This window comes from Pleurodeles waltl, chromosome 8 (assembly GCF_031143425.1).
Source record: "Pleurodeles waltl isolate 20211129_DDA chromosome 8, aPleWal1.hap1.20221129, whole genome shotgun sequence".
Classification (NCBI taxonomy): domain Eukaryota; kingdom Metazoa; phylum Chordata; class Amphibia; order Caudata; family Salamandridae; genus Pleurodeles; species Pleurodeles waltl.
The window spans coordinates 1,103,478,992-1,103,496,325 of record NC_090447.1 but is presented as its reverse complement, the minus strand read 5'-3'; positions in this window follow the sequence as shown (position 1 = coordinate 1,103,496,325).

Sequence of the window (17,334 nt, the reverse complement as noted above, 5' to 3'; positions counted from 1 at the left end):
GAGCAGTTTTGGCAGATTAAAAGGCAGATATCAGACTTCTATGATGAATATGTTGTAACATACACAAGAAATCTTGCACATGGGCTCTTTTCATCAATGCATATTTCACTGTTGGCATAACCAGACATTCTGTTTATCTGTAAGGTAGAAGAAGTAACAGAGCAGCTGATGGAAACTACTGCAAGGCAATTTGAAAACCTGAAAAAAGAAAATGATCACCAGCTTTCGCTTAAAGAACAGTATGCTACCTCATGTGCCTCTCCAAAGACTGCTATAAAGCAGATTTTCCCTGCTATGAATGAATGTCAAGAGACTGCTCCAGTTATAAATATATCAGCCTCTTCTTCAGACTCTCTCTCAGCTTGTAGTTTTCCAGAGAATATCCCTGTGCAGTTGACTGAATCTCTGACATCTCTGAGAGATTTGACACCTCTTGATTCAAAGGATAGATCAGAGTCTTCAGAAGGAAGTGTCTTAGCCCCTCTATCAGAACAAATAAAGCCAAAGGAAGAAGAGAGTTCTGATGCAGACTCCAATAGCTGCACCTTAAGAAACCAAGATATGACTTTACTGGAGAGTAATGGCAAGTTGTGCAACAGTGTTGAAGAATCTGAATCTAGTGATGACAGTGGTTCCTGCCTTGCCGTGAACAAACCTGCAGATAGTGCTGTTCAAATGGCGCACACACCAGAATTTTCAGATTGTGGGGATACTCTTACCCTTTCAAACAATATCATAGAATTTTCAGATAATGAAGAGACAGTTCCTGTTTCAAGTGAATTCATGGATTTTTCTGACTGTGAAGAAATACCCGCAGTTACTAAGATTGTAATGGACTTCTCAGAAAGTTTAAAAATCTCTTCTGTGTCAAAGCAAACCGTGGAGATTTCAGAAAAGGAAGAAAGCCAGCAATCTGAAACTAAACAGCCTGTCATAAGAAATGAGAGCCTTCTCCTAGAACTGGACACAGTTGCAGCCTCAACCACTGATCCTGACCTGCTGATCCCTGCCAAAGTGTATCCTGTTTTCAGCTCCACAATTAGTGAAGAACAGATCTCTGAGCTACCGGTATCTGATCTTGATGTAAAATCAGCCACACCAACGTCACCTGCTGTGTCCCTGAAATTAAAGACTCCTGAAACCCAGCAATCTGAAACCGAAGCTCAAGTACTGAAAGATATAATATGTCCCACTAAAACTAAAGACTTGAATTTGAATCTTGTATTCGAAGATCTGATGATAAGTACTGTTCTTAGTGTTTTATTGCAAGAAACCATCATTAATTCAAAGGCTAAAGCTGAAGCTTTAGATAACAATGTAGAGGCAATTTTTGAAGAGACTCCAGTTCTATTTCAATTCAAAGAACAACCTTTCAGTGTTAACAGAGCTGAAGATCAACTACCTGTAGTAGAAACGCCTTGCAAAGAAACCATTTCTGATACCACGAATACACCACAGAGCACTTGCAATGAAGAAATCTCAGTCTTGTCAGAAGATCACCCTAAAGAATTAGTTTGTGGAACTTCTACATTTTCATATGTTAATCCAGTCTCTAAAGACATGAAAACCCCTGTTGCTCCTGAATTTGATACTCCAATGTCATCCAAGATGAAAGACAATTCTGACTTTTTCATGTTTACCTTGAGAACACCAGTTACCCATGTCTCCCAAGTTTCTATGCTTTGCAAGCCTCAGACCACAATCAATGCAAATACTGCTGCAGAAACAGACATATCCTGCTTGTCGGAAGGAGTTACAGACCTTACTAATACGCCAATTATGTCCTCCAAAGAAGACAGTACTGAACAGGAAACTAATGTCATAAAGAATACAGTCCGTAATGCCATTCTAGATCTCCTTGCTCCTGAATCTACTTCACCAGAAACCAACTCCATGCACTCCTCCCATATCAATCGAACAATAGAGAGGAAAGACATCGGAGCCCATATGGGTATTAATACATGCTTTGCTCGTTGGAAGTTTCACCTATGGCAGGACTGTAAACTTATCCACCAAGGTTGGTGTTGGATTTTCTTGCTGTGGCTTTTCCTCTTCAACTTTTTTCAGCCAAAGGATCGCCTTCTCTTCTTGAGCAGACTGGTGGGAGGGGGTATACTGTTACGACTCGGTCGTCCCATTTCCAGGGGGCGATGTAAGGGGACTGTCAGATGCCTGGGAATCACCTTAAACGCTTATCTAGAGTCCCTTGCTGACTCCTGTTTGTTTCTCTTTTCTCCATGGTACACTTGTGTAGTACTACATTTGCTTCCTGGGACTGCAAATCCCATAATGCACAGCTTGGTAGTCAGGAAAACCTGGATTCTGTTTCCCATTGTTTTCAATGGGAGAAGTCCAGTTGCTCCTTTTCACTGGATCCTCTCCTCCAGGACTTGCAAATGTCCGAAACCACACACACTTGATACCTCTCCTGTGCAGCCCAGCTTGGAACTGCTTATAAGCAGCCATTTCCTCAAGCTCCCCGTCGTGCATCGGAATTCGATTCCTTTGTGTTACAGACCCTTTGTCGGATGGTGTTCCAGTTTTGTTCCTGTTCCTGTTCTGTTCCAGCCTGATCCTGTTTCCTGTTTCTCTGCCCTGCTCCTGATTGTTCCAGCCAGAGTCTGCTCCCTACTTCTTAGCCTTGTACCTGTTTGTTTCTTCCAAAGCCTGCTCCCTGTTTCTCTGCCCTGCTCCTGCCTTGTTTCAGCCTGAACCTTCTCTCTGTTTCCCAGTCCTGTTTACTGCTCATTTCCTACTCCCTGTATTCCAGTCCTGTCCTTGCCTGTTCCAGCCAGAGCCTGTTCTCAGTTTCCCAGTCCTGTCTCTGTCTGTCCCAGCCAGAAGTTTGCGCCCTGTTTTCAAGTCCTAGACCCGCCTTTGCTTCAGCCTGAGCCTGTTCCTAGTTCTAGCCTCTGCCTCTTTGTTTGTTCCCTTCTGTTTCTGTTTCTTCTTGGTTCTTTGTGTCTGGTAAGTGTTCTATCAGTCTTCACCAGTGTATACGTGTCCTCCTGTGTACTGGGGTTGGCTCCTGGTTTCCAGGAGGCAATTCCAGCCCCCATCCTTGTCCAGTGTTATACGTTGTATTTCGTGCCTAACAGTGACAGTGTGCTATTGCTGTTTTCTCAGGAATCGCCACTGTGTTTCCAGCTGAACCCACAAGAGCGTGTCCTGTGTATGTAAGTACTATCCTTGTTTGTGCTCTAGGGTCCAGAGACAGAATCATTTCTGCTGCCTCCTTTCTATGGGGCTGGCAGGGTGACTATCTGTAAGAGCAAACTGCACAGAGGCATTGAGATTCCCTGTCACTGTGGGAGGTTCTGCGCCTTACTCTGTGTACAACCCCAGCGTGTTTGTCCACTGGTAATCCGTTTCCTGTTTGTTCACACAAGGGTTGCTCTGCTTTTACTTTCCTGTTTCCTGTGCCTATCCATAGCTGTCCCTTCCGTGTATGCCTTTAGCTGCTCCTCTGCCCCAGTGTACTACCTCTTTAGGATATTCGGTGACCTCAAGGGGTGTCCCAACCAAAGTCCTGATCAGACCCGCCCGAAACCGTGACACATATAATTAGTTACTAGCCCGTGGGAGTTGGTGGTCCCTGGTGGTTCAGGCCCCCCCAATTGAATTTTTTATTTGCCCTGTGTTGGTGGCAGTCCCCGGGGCTGCAGGAGGGCCGAGCGGACCCCATGCATTTAATTTGTAATTAGCCCCTGGGCGGTGGCGGGCCCTGGGGCTGCGGTGGGGTGGGTTTCCACCCCATTCATTATAAATAAGCCCCAGGGAGGTGGCCGTCCCTGGGGCATCAAACTGCTCTACAAGAGGGCCCTTTGTGCCCCCCTCCTTTATTTCAAAATGCTCTTGGGACCTGGCCCACACAGGAACTTCTTAAAAACAAGTGCGTAAGCTTCTGCTTGTTTTTTTTATTTTTTTTATTGCTATGAATTTGTGGCTCCACTGCAAATTAAGGGCAAATGGTTTTTAAACAAATATTTTTTGCGTGGGAGGTGTCCCTTTGGGACCCCAAGACCAGAGCTAAGGGGTTAGGGTGTCCCTACACTGGCCTCTTTTATTTTTGAATCTTTTTTGTGGGATTCGGCAGAAGCTGAGTCCCAAGATGGCTGCCAATACCTCTTGGTTGGAGTGTTGGCAGCCAATCAGAGCTCTATATTTCCCTGCATGAGCTCATTATTATTCACAAACCCTTTCAGCCTCTAGATATCAATATTTCTTTTTCTTTTGATATTCCAAAAGTACTGAGCGGATTTACAGCAAATACCAAAAAGCACTCTTTCTGTACCAAGAGCTACGTTTCTACCAAATTTGGTGTAATTCAATCCAGATGTTCGGGCTGTAGTCATGTCCAAAATCCCAAAGGGAATTATAATGGAAATGCACATTTTTTGACTCTCCCCTTTTTCTCTGCTCCTGCTTGAAGGATCACCCCAAATCTTCCTATGTACAACAAACTTCTCTAGAACACCTTTTGTTGCAAAATTTTGTGAAGATTTGTCAAATGGCAACAAAGATATAGGAAAGTGAAAAATCACTTTTCAATGGAAACATGGTCCTAGCCACAACTACCTACTGGCCAATATGTTTATATACGTATTGGTGGTTGCCAGTAGGTAGTCTATAAACACAAGTCAAAAAAAGATTTTTCTATAGAAACTAGGTCCTAAATGTGGGTGGATGGTAAACTCCGCTCTGCTGATGAAGTTAGCAGAGTTTGCCTAATGCGCATGGAGCACAGAGTTTGGCAAAAACTCCATCACTGCAGCATGGTGGAGTTTACTGGTGAGGCAACGCCCACCCCTCATTTTTTGACAGATGAGTCAATTGCATGCTGTGCAATATTAACAAGCCCCAACATGACCGCTACATTTTCCAGCTTCTGATCACAGGCTCATGGCACATTACTTGTTGTAATGCGTGTGGCTTGCGTGAACACTCTTTGTCTGCTCTGAGTTGCCGTTGGGACTACAGTGCAGCCAACAAGCCGGTTGGGCTGGCACAGTGGTGCTGGTGCAGTACCAAGGAGAGAGGCTAAACAGGGTTATTGGCAGTGCTGTGGACTTGTGGTCAGGTCTCTGGGAGATAATTTACAAAAAGAAGTGCAGGAAATGAAAGAGGTGAATGGCAGGAGTGGTACCGTGCAGCGCTGAGGTGAGCAATTTTACCATGTGTTAACACAATGCCGAGAAACAGGTGCTACACAAAATATGTATCTGCTAGGGCAAATTGTGTTGCCTTCTCTTTGAATTTTATGTGTCTGGTTGGCTTGCTTGCACGCTGTTTTCATTCCTATTTTGGGCTCCTGAGTGAGTCCCAGAAGTACTTCGGCCTGGAAGTTAATTGAGTAGTTTGTATGTAATTTGTAAAAGCCTGACTGAGCTGTATGCTGAAGGAAGGATTTATCTCTTCCACAGACATCCTGAGCAAAATCACAGGAGAGACTTTGCGCAGGCGGAACCCCACTGAATCTCACACAGTTTTTATATAACTTGAAGTTTAACTATGTGAGTTCTGCCCACCCCTAGTCCTGACTACAACTACTTACTGCCAATATGTGTATATACATATTGTTGAGCAAGCTGGAGAACTGGAAGGACAGCTGGAACTTAGAGTCCCACTCCGCTGTTCTGGGGTGCCTCCTTCAACTTCCAGAGAGGGCCGTGTTGTCTCACAGCAGCTAACACCAGCAACTAGAACACCGGCCACAACAGCATCAGAAGAATTGGCCCTAACCTCTGCATTGTCTTGGTTTTAAATGGCAGGTCTTTAGTCTAGTACAAAGGCAAAGGCAAACAATGTAGAGCAAGTGGCAGCACCAATAACCATTCAGGGGATGTTCCCGGAGTATCTGGATGACCCAAAAGAGGCGTATGTTATCAAAACCCATTGATGCATTGATATGTGAAGATGCGCCAATGGCCAGAGCTAAGCAGGCTGGTAATAAAGTATCTGTCTTGTACTGTAGCCAGAAAAACACCAGTATGAGTGACAAATGGGGCAAAAAGTTAAGGGTCTTGGGGGGTCTACTGCAATCAGCTCAGTTTTCACACATACACACACACACACACATATATATATATATATATATATATATATATAGATAATTATATACAGATTTATATATATATATATATATATATATTGTTTTGTGTGAGGACATTCATATATATAGGTATGTGTTGCTCCTGTAAAACCACTGCATCTCCACTGCTGTGGAGTCAGAACTGGTGGATCCCTACCATTGGGTAGATAAAATGGGTGCATCTCTGCATTGTTTCCTTCGGCACAAGGCTCCTGTTTCCCTGTCAACAACATCGTCGATGACGCTGTTGAACTCTGCATGGCAGCCATTGAGTTCATCAGGATCAGCACATCACCTCGCCCTCAATGCAGCCGGCAACTGCACCCAAACTCCATTGCACCTTGGCTCTGATGTATTGCCACAGCTGCAGGGGGAACTTCAACGCATCTCCTCAACTGTATAGGAAAATTCAGCACATCTTTTCGACAGCCTGGTTTAGAACCAACACAATGCTCTTGCACTCTGCTATAAGGTGTTTTGTTTCTGCTGTCCCAACTGGGTCCTGGTAGCCGACCCACTCTCTATTGTGATTGGCCTGAACTTTTGACTTTGTCCCAGTCCTGCATGACCAGATATCCCTGGTTGGTATATTTTGCTTCTAAACGGTATGTTAATCGCTTTTATTGTATACAAATCTTTGTGTCTTTATGTACTTTATTTTGAGATAAAAGCAAAGAGAATGCTATTCTTTACTTTTAACTTTGTCAAGTGAACCACCTCATTAAAATTGACTCAGTAACCTTTGGATAGTTTGTAACCATTTAGCACTTCACCTAGCACACCACCCTACTCTCACTATACCCTCAACTACACTCATCATTGCGGCAAAACAGAAGACCTCTCATAAAGAGCCTACTTTGCAGGGCCTGTTGAGCATTGCAGTGCCAGCCCAACGAGGAGCAGCCCAATGATGAATCATGACACCCATTTGGGTGTGTGGGAGATCTATCTTCTGATCACTCAGATCTCTAAACCAGTGGCGCAGCCCCTTCTCACCTTTCGTTCCTCCCCTCGGGTTCCTACTGCTAAGCTCTCAATTTTTCATAGGAAAAGTGGCCCTTTTATGCATTGCTACAATTAGAGAGGAGGATGGGTGCTGGACCTTTAATACTTCCTAGTCACTCCTTTGAATTGTCTGTGCATCGGTAGCCTGTTGTAGTTGGATCCTTAAATTGATTTGTTTTGGCTTGTGGATCTGTTAGACATGTCAGCCTTAGGGTAGTCTTTCCCCCAAATATTTTGTCTGCTTGCCTCTGATTTTTATGAATTTGTTTTAGTTGGCCTTAAGACTCTGCACTTCACCACTGCTAACCCATGCTACAGTGCTGGTGCTTACGCCCCTAAACATGGTTTAATTGGTATATACCTAATTGGCATATCCCTAGTAAAGTACTACATGTGTCCAGGTCCTGTAAATTGAATGCTGTAAGTGGGCCTGCAGCACTGATGGTGCCACCCACATAAGTAACCCTTTAAACATGTCGAGGCCTGCTGTTGCAGTCTGAATGCAGTGCCACACTGCCATGTCGACTTGTCATTTAAAACCCCTTGCCAAGCCTTAAACTCCCCTTTTAGGATATATAAGTCAACCCAACTTAGGCCCTAGGACTCCGAAAGGGCAGGGTGCTACGTAATTCAAAGTAAGAACATGTACCTTTCAGTTTTACATGTCCTGGTAATGAAAAACTCCTCATCTTGTTTCACTAATGTGAGGCCTATCCCTCTCATAGGATAACATTGGGCATTCCTTATTATATTTAAAAAGTTGGCATATTCCAGCTTTTAGCCCTGTGTAACTGGGGTGCGTGACAGTTGGGCTTTGTGAATTCCCTTTAAACAGCCACACACAAAGGGAGCTTAAATTACTCGATGGACCTTGATGGGCCACACAGACAGTATGGGTGGGAGGAGCTGACCACAGCCTCACACTTATACCTGTGTATGGGGTTTGCCCAGTCCCTGTACGAAGGGCAGCATAATGCCTTGTAGTGAATCTGGAGCTAGGGCAGGATAGTAGGATCTCTGTGCATTCAAACATTTCAAAGACTTCCTTGTCATCTTGAAAAATTGAGTAGGCTTTGCATACACATGTGCCAGAGGGATGCCCATCTTCTAGAACCCTCCACACCCTGTTGGAAACCTCTGAACCAGGAAGAGATTCTGAGAAACAGTGGAAAATGCAGGAAAAAGAGAATGAAGGACCTTGTATGGGCAAACTCCTAGCTGGAGTTGAAGGAAACCCTTGACTTGTACTTTCTTGGACTCTGTTGGATGTTTGTCTGTCTTTGGCATGCAGTATAAGGTAATAACTAGTATAGTGTATCTTGCTGGACTGACAAAACTATAAAATGGGTCTCATACTAGTACTCTCTCCACACAGTTTGCACTAGATACAAATATATAAGTATATGGTGGCACAGATACACTGGATGGGGGAAGGAGAGCAGAAAAAGAGAGAGAAAACAAATGGTCTTCAATGCTGCACTCTAAACATTCATTATATTCTGCCCAAAATATTGAAATGTAAAGGAGCAGTAATATTTTGATAATTCTTGGAGCTGTACCAAAGAGTTTTCTGTTATCAAACAATGGTGTAAAAGTCATTGTAACTACCTGTTTATATAATGTAATTAAAATGTATGTTTGGAATTGGGACTTGATTGTCCATACAGTTTGGCACTTCAAAAAATAAAAGCGCAAACTCTTTAGTATTAAATTAAATTAGAAGTGATAATATGTTCTTATCACCTAAATGGTATTTTAGTAACTCTTTTAAAACCTGATAGGTGGCCAGGAAGCAGTGACATCTGTGAAGTGCAGGCAGGCACTGTAACCTGTTCTGGCCATGGGACATTGTTGACCCAAGGACATTGCAAGGAACCCAGACAAAAAAGCAGGTCCTGGGTTTGGGACACACTTTCTGGCTGGATGGAAGGAGTTGGGTGCTTGAGCTTAAAAGGGGCCTTGAAATAAGAAGCAGGTTATCACGAGCTACAAGGGCAAGTGGTCAGGTCCCTGAACTCTCCTTCATTGGAGGGAGAGCAGTAATTAGCAAGCTCCAGAAAATCATTCTAACACGTTAGAGTCCTGGAGGCCTAAAGCTAACAGTCCTGGTGGCTGGAACATGCTAAACATAAAAACTCCTCCCAACCTTGATGAATTTGGCCAAAGAAATTCACCTTTGATCCACCTATTTGTTTGCTACACTTGAGATAATTTTACTGTGGTGCCCTGAGGCTTGGGGTCAATGAAAAATATCATCTTGCCGTAGCCAGGACCTGTATATCATCTGGTTGTTGGAGTCCTAACCCTCAAGGAGCAACTCATAGCTACTGGAACCATGGGGTGAGTCGGGACGCCTAATAGACCTTCAAAGACTTTCTGGAAGAAGATCCAGAAGGTTGGAGAAGTTTAATGCAACTTTGAAAGTGAACCAACTCGACGTCGTGAGTCAAGCCAGCTTACGTCGACCGCGACCCGGCCTGACTTTCATGTTCATCCCACTGAAAAGCTCCAGAGCCCCAGACTGCCAGGATTTTACCGGGGGCTTGTGGAAAGGCAATTTGATGGCTTTGAATCGAAATTGGCTTTCTGTGGAGGGTATTCCAATGTCAGAGAGAAAAAGCTCCAACAAGGTTTCTAAGACCGAACGTAAAATGTTGACAGAGTCTTCTTGCGCAGCATATCCAGAGAGGGCTCCAGGGAGGCCGGCTTCAAATTCATGTTCATCCAGGACGAAGATTTCCTTTCTAAAAAATCATCTAAGTCAGAACGTAGAATTCTTCACCGAGGTCTCCCATGACGCGTATCTGAAGAATTCTCCAGGAAGATCGTCCCGGTGAGAAAAATCTTCAAGAAAAAGACTAAGGTGGTCAGTATGACATTGGCAGTGAGTAATAAAGTGGCGGTAATGCTGCCAATAGGCTAGCAGTAATTACGCCAAATTATGACCATGGTGGTGATAACTCCCATAGACAGCCAATGCACCACACCAACCGCCAGGGTGTAAACACCACTGACCACGGCGGTAGCCATCAACAGCCAGGTGGAAGACAATGTACCGCCCACCATATTCTGACATAGCACACTGCCATGATTTCCTGGAGTGGTACCAACGCCATCAAAAGCCTGGTGGAAACAGAACACAGAAGACGAAAGACTCACCCTCTGAGACACAGGCAAGATCAAGGCCGCCATGAAACCGGAACTTAAAGTCTTCCCAATGCTCTGCTACCCCATGCTCCACCTAGCACACCAACGCCACCGCTGACAGGGAGTACAGCTGCCTAGCACACAAGGGAGGGAGGAAAAGGAGTGACACACACACACGCACAACACACACACGCACAGCACACACCAAACACACACACACACCATACACACAACAAGCTGCAGAGGAAAAACAATGTCACAGGACCCACATCATAATAAAGCAAGGACTACAGCATTCCAGAACTGAAAGTGTAATTGGATGAAAACAGCCACCATATTGTCCATGTGATAAGATACACATGAGTCACTGTACAGAAAGGGCCAATGGCCAGTCCAAAGTATAAAAGGCTCACATGGCCACGGGGCACAGTCCAAGCCAAAATTCCTTGCCTGATGTAATCTGCAGTACACTGTGCAGGGCATCATGGTGGGAATGGCCAGGCACCTGGGGGGGGCACTTGCCCACTAGTTCTGGAAGGGGCTCTCTGCCCATTTTCCTATGCTGGGGAATGCAAGGTCACGGTCTCTGAAGTGGGGAACTTGCCCACTGGTTCTGGAGGGGGCTCCATGCCCATTTCCCTATGCTGGGGAGTGCAAGGTCACATTCTCTGAGGTGAGGGCTGCTTTGTCCCAGCTTGAGGTGAGGGCTGGTGTGTTCCAGCCTGCGGTGAGAGATGCTGTGTCCCAGCCTGAGGTGAGAGCTGCTGTTTCCTAGCTTGAGGTGAGGTCTGCTGTATCCCAGCTGGAGGTGAGGGCACCTTGACCATTGCTGTTGGGGGGGCTCTTGCCCCTCTTAGTTGTTGGAGTGGAAACCTTCCCTTTCCTATGTAGTGGAGTGGGATCCTTCCCTTTCTTGGGTGGTGAAGTGGGTCCCTTCCCCTTCTTGGGTGGTGAAGTGGGATCCTTACCTCTCTTGGGTGGTGGAGTAGGATCCTTCCCTCTCTTGCCTCCACGACTAGGAGGTGACTCCACTGTCCCTGTGGACTGTTTGGCTGAGGTGCTGGGCTAGGTCATTGGGAACCTGCTCTAACGGGCAAGACAGGGGGTGGAGGGGGATGGAAGTGGTCAAGACGTGCAAGGAAAAGCTTCTTAGGGGCTTTGGTGTGGGATGTGGGAGGAGGGATGGGAGTGGAGGTTGAGGGAGTGTGCTGATGTGAGGTGGATGGCTCTTGGATGTTTGTGTGCATGTGTTTTTGTCTCTTAGGAGGTAGGGGGCAGACAGGGTGGAAAAGGGCACAGGGGCCGCATGGATGAATGTTGTGGAGGTGTCTGCAAGTGAGGTGTGTGTATTGTTTGGTGTGGTGATGGTGGCTGTTGATGCAGTGCATGCAGGTGTGAGTGTGGATGTGACTGGGAGCGAGGTGAAGGGGGAGGGGGAGACAGTGGAGGTAGAGGATGTGGTTGTGTGTGCAACTGTCTGTTGTTTGTGTGAGTGCTTGTTGCCTGAAGTGTGCTGCCCGTTTTTGTCTGTGCCACTCTTGTGTGATGGTTTGTGTGCATTCTTGTCTTTATGTGTGAATGGGATGGGTTGGGGTTGAGGAGAGTGGGACTGGGATGTAGTAGTTGGAGGGGGGATGGTAGGAACAGGGGCAATGGCTGCCATCAGAGAGGAGGCCAGAGCCTGGAACGATCTCTGTTGGGGCACCAATACACTGTGAATGCCCTACAGGAATGCATTGCTGCATTTGTGATGCCAGCCCCTGGATGGCATTCACCATGGTTGACTGCCCTACAGAGATGGCTCTAGGAGGTCAATAGCCTCCTCACTCTGGACAGCAGGGCTTACTGGGGCAGGGCCTGAGGTACCTGGGGCAAAGGAAATGCCCACCCTCCTGGGTGAGGGGGAACGGGCAAATCAGTGAGGGGCTACTGGTAGGGAGGTGCTGGTACGGGGTGTTGGCTGTACTCATAGCTTGGGTGGACCCAGAAGTGTCCGCCACCACCAGGGAGCTTCCATCGGAGGAGGTATCAGAGTCAGTGTTGTCATCTCCTGTGTTCGCCGTGGTGCTCCCCTAGCCCTCCATCCCACTGGCCCCCTCAGCATCTGTGAACTCTGCCTCCTGGGTCCTGTGGGATGCAGTTCCCTCTGTCACAGGTTCCCCTGCTCCTCCACCAGATGATGCTAATGCACACATGGACAGGATGACAGAAGAAAATAGGGTGGGGAGAGAGAAACGGAGCACTGGGTCAATTACCGCACCAATACCACATATGGCATACACATTACCATCACACACAGGGATCAGGATTGTGTCCCATGCATCACATTGACATTACATTGGCTAGGTACCACAGCAAGATCAGAGCCAAATGCGGCCAACTGCACCCCTCCTGGGACCCCCTACACCCTGTCTGTCATAGTATGTAACCTAGCTATGTTACCAGGTTTAGCAATACACCCATTACCCTTGAGCTGGATCATTCTGCTTTCTCTGAGCTGGCATTCAGGGGCACCCACTAACTGACACCCACCACCAGGTTTTCATGCCACCTGCCAATCATAGTTGTAACTCATACTGTACTAACCCCCTTGTAGCTGCTGTGATGCCCCCCAGTGCCCGTCCAGCTCTAGGCAGGCCACCGCCAGTGTGCGGGCCATCGGGGGGGATCAGTTTCCAACGGGCACCCTCCCTCATTGGGAGGCCATCCCCAGCTGGGCCTCAGCAGTCTTCCAGGCCCAGCATCTGAGGTCCTCCCACCTCTTCCTACAATGGGTGCTCTACCTGTTGTAGACCCCCAAGGTCTGCACGTCCTTGGCTATGGCACGCCACAATCCCTTCTTCTGATGGGTGCTGACTTGCAGAGGAAACACAGACATGAGGACACCGTTGCACATACAATCCAGCCTGTCACATATGGCTCACAAATCCCTTTCCATCCCCATTGGTGCACACATTACTCAGCGCCCACCGTGTACACTACCACCAGACATCCGACCTCTCCAAATGACATGATGCTTGCTCACACATCTCCATGCAACCCTGTCACATGCCTCGGGCCCAAGGTGTACTCACCTGTTGGTCTGGAGGCCCATACAGCTGCCCATTCTGGGGTAGGATGCCATCCACCAAATGGTCCAACTCCTCCGAAGTGAAGGCAGGGGCCCTTTTCCCAGTCACACGGGCCATGGCAGGATCCAGACACAGGTCACAACAGCACACGCAGTGTAGGTGCTGTCCTGTGGAAAATCAGGAATCTAGTGAGGTTATGGACAGAAAACGGCAGTCACGTCAGTGGTGGTGTGCACCATCACTGCCGCCGGTGATCCCCATTGGCTACTGTACTCCATAGAGCCCCATGTTATCCAATGAGGAATAGCAAGGCGGTGCTAGACCACATTCTCCATGATGCGCAGTGCCAGCAAAGTTTCCTCAGTTCACCTGTCCCTACACACATGACAGGCGGTTTACATTTTATGGTGGTGGACAATATTTAGATAATCGAGAACTGCGTCATTTCCATTTTTTGCACATACATTGCCATTCCCAATGACCCATCACGTTCCACACTATGTACACTGAGGTGATAGATCCATTGTTTAAATTGTGAGAGCCTACTCACTCTTGTGTCCCTTAGGTGCCTACCACTGTGGAGGAATCAGAGACGAGACAAGTCCCCATGTACACACACCTTGTGGGCTTGGCTACACTGGAGGAGAGGCATATAATTCTCACCTACAGACTGGACAGGGCCACAATCACAAAGCTATGTGCTCAATTGTAGCCAGATCTGATATCAGCTATCCGTCATCCCACTGGAATCCCCCCTCTAGTGCAGGTTCTATCAGTGCTCCATTTCCTAGTACATGGTTCATTCCAAGTGACAGTGGGCATGGCAGCAGGAATGTCACAGCCAATCTTCTCAATCATGCTGGCAAGGGTTTTGTCTGCCCTGGTGAAATACATGTGCAGTTACATTGGTTTTCCCCAGGAGGAAGATTTGGCCACTGTGAAGGCAGGATTCTATGCAATGAGACATATACCCAACATTATTGGGGCGATTAACGGTACAAATGTTGTGTTTCTCCACCCCCCTGCCAGAATGAATAGGTGTTCAGGAATCAGAAGAGTTTCCACTCACTCAGTGTGCAAATGGTGTGCCTGGTTGACCAGTACAGTTCCCACGTCACTGACAAGTATCCTGGGTCGGTGCATGCAGCCTTCATCCTGAGAAATAGCAGCATTCCACATGTGATGGCACAACTACAGAGGCACAGGGTGTGGCTAATTGTTGAGCCAGAGTCCCCACCCAATGTATGTCAGTGTATGCTTTCTGGTGTTGACCCTATACCATTGTGTAAGGCTACTGTTTGTCCCTCAATGCTTGCAGGTGACACTGGCTACCCAAACCTATTGTGGCTCCTGACCCCTGTGAGGAATGCCAGGACAGGCGCTGAGAATCGTTATAATGATGCACATGGGTGAACCAGGAGAATTATTGAAAGGACCTTCAGCCTCCTGAAGGCCAGGTTCAGATGCCTCCATCTAGCCAGTGGATCCATGTGCTACTCACCGAGAAGGTCTGCCAGATAGTAGTGTCATGCTGCATGTTGCACAACCTGACCCTTAGGTGACATGTTCCTGATCTGCAGGAGGAGGAGACTGGAAATGCACCTCTGGCAGCAGTGGACGCTGAGGACAGTGAGGATGAGGAGGCAGAGGATGAGGATGTGAACAACTGAACATCAGTTACACATCTATATTTCCAATGACACACAGGTGAGACAGTGGAACTGACCATTCCTGTGATTATTGATGTGTTCTGTGTGGCTGTAGCAGGGTGGCATTCACTACCTTTGCATCTCTACTTACTGTCAGCTATGGCTTCTCATTTCACAGATGTTGGTGATATGACAACACTGAACTGATGTGATGTCTACAGACAGATACAGGTCTTAAAATGTATGCTATCACAGTGTTCAGATCATTTGCACAAGATGTAACTGTTTCCAAATATGCACATTTTCATCACATAAACACTTTCACTTAGGTTGTGTTCAAGGGTGTTCATTGTAGTGCAAATAATTGACAGAAAAGTGCAATAGAATGGGGTGGTGGTAAAGGTTAGTCTGGGGTATTTTCCAGTCTGTTTGTAGGAAAGGTCCAGTGTCCAAGGGGCCATAGGAAAGGGAGAAAAGGCAGTTCAAAGTGGACAAGGTGAAAAGATGGGACACTAGAGGGACATTCAGTAGGGTCTCATTTCCAGGTGGTGGTCTTGGCCAGTGTCTCTGGCTTCTGTCTGGGTCACAGGGAACATTTGTGGGGCGGTTCACCTTCTGCAGAAGGAGGGGTCCTGTGGCCTGTGTGTTCTGTGGCAGGGCCTCCTGCTCACTAGCTGCAGCAGAAGTGGTGGGCTGGTCAGTAGACTGGCTAGTGGTAGGGCCCCGCTGGTGTGCTGTCCATTCCCTCATGTTGTTGGCCATATCTGCCAATACCCCTGCTATGGAGACCATGGTGGTGTTGAGGGCCTGCAAATCCTCCCTGATCTCCTGATGGTGTACCTCCTGCAGCCGCTTGTTCTCCTGTATGTTGGTAAGGATCTGGCCCATCTTGTCATGGGATTGTTGGTAAGCCCCCAGGACATTAGTGAGTGCCCCCTGGAGAATCAGTTCCCTGGACCTGTCCTCTCACTGGCACACAGCGGTCCTCCCAGTGTCCCTGTTTCCCTCTGCCTCTGTCCCCTGAATGGTGTGCCCACTGCCGCTGACCACAAGTCCCTGATTGTCTTGGGTGTGAGGTGTGGACTGGGGACCCTGTACAGGTGGGCACACTGCTGATTGACGTGTCGTGGGGACAGAGGTGTGGGGATGTTGGGTGGGTGCTGTGGTGTTGGATACTGATGTTGAGGCTCTGTGGTGGACTGTGAGTGGGCTGGGGTGGCCGACTATCCAGTGGTCCCTGATTGGCTAGGTAGTTCATCCAGATCCTGAAGTCCAGAGTTAATGGCATCACAGGGGGCGTCTTCTGTTGGGGGACTGGTTGGTCGTGGCGCCCCCTCGCCGATGAGATTGGCTGGGGCACCTGCGGGGATGTAAGTGATGTATTATACTTCATGTCTGTGACATATTGTATATCCCTTGCTTCCCGTCTATTGTTGCTGTTGCCCTGCCACCTTTGTGTATGGTGATGGATTGTGGGATTGTTATTTCTCCTTGCTGTCCATGCTTTGGTGATGGGTGTCCATGCAGGGCTGGGATTGCTGTCCATGCATTGGTATGGCATTCAGGGCTTGGTATTGGTGTTAGTTATATGTGTAGGTGCAGTATGTGGGATGGAGTGGAGTGATGGACGTGAGGGTGAGATGGCATGCAGGTATGGGGGTGATAAGTAGTAAATATTGACTCACTAGTGTCCAGTCCTCCGGCTACTCCAGCGAGTCCTTCAGGATGCAGTATTTGCCAAGACTTGTTCCTCCCATGCTGTGAGCTGTGGGGGGCAGGTGGGGGTCCACCGGCATTCCTCTGTATGTCGAGCTGGTGCCTTGCTGCCACGGAACATAGCTTCCCCCGTAGGTCGTTCCAGCTCTTCCTGATGTTGTCCCTTGTTCTTGGATGCTGTCCCACGGCATTCACCCTGTCCACGATTCTCTGCCATAGCTCCATCTTCCTGGCAATGGATATTTGCTGTACCTGTGCTCCAAACAGCTGTGGCTCTACCCTGACTACTTCCTCGACCATGACCCGCAACTCCTCATCTGAGGAGTGGGGGTGCCTTTGTGGGTACATGGGTGTTGTGTGGTGTGTGTTGTGCAGGGGATGTTAAGTGATGTGGTGGGATGTGGGATGTGGGGTGGGTGACGGATGTGTGGGTGTTTGTAATGTGTGTGCGTAGTTGTCCCAGTGGTCTTCATTTTAGTCTTGTGGCACTTATTGGTATTTGCCGTGGGTGGTGTGTGATGTGGGTGGGTGTTTTATAGTGCTATGGGTGTGTGGGTGTGGTGTGTGTATGAGTGTCAGGTGTCTGTGTTTAGTTTTGGCCAATGTTCTTTTCCTTTGTATTAGGGTGGCCATTGTGAGCGCGCTGGTGGTTACC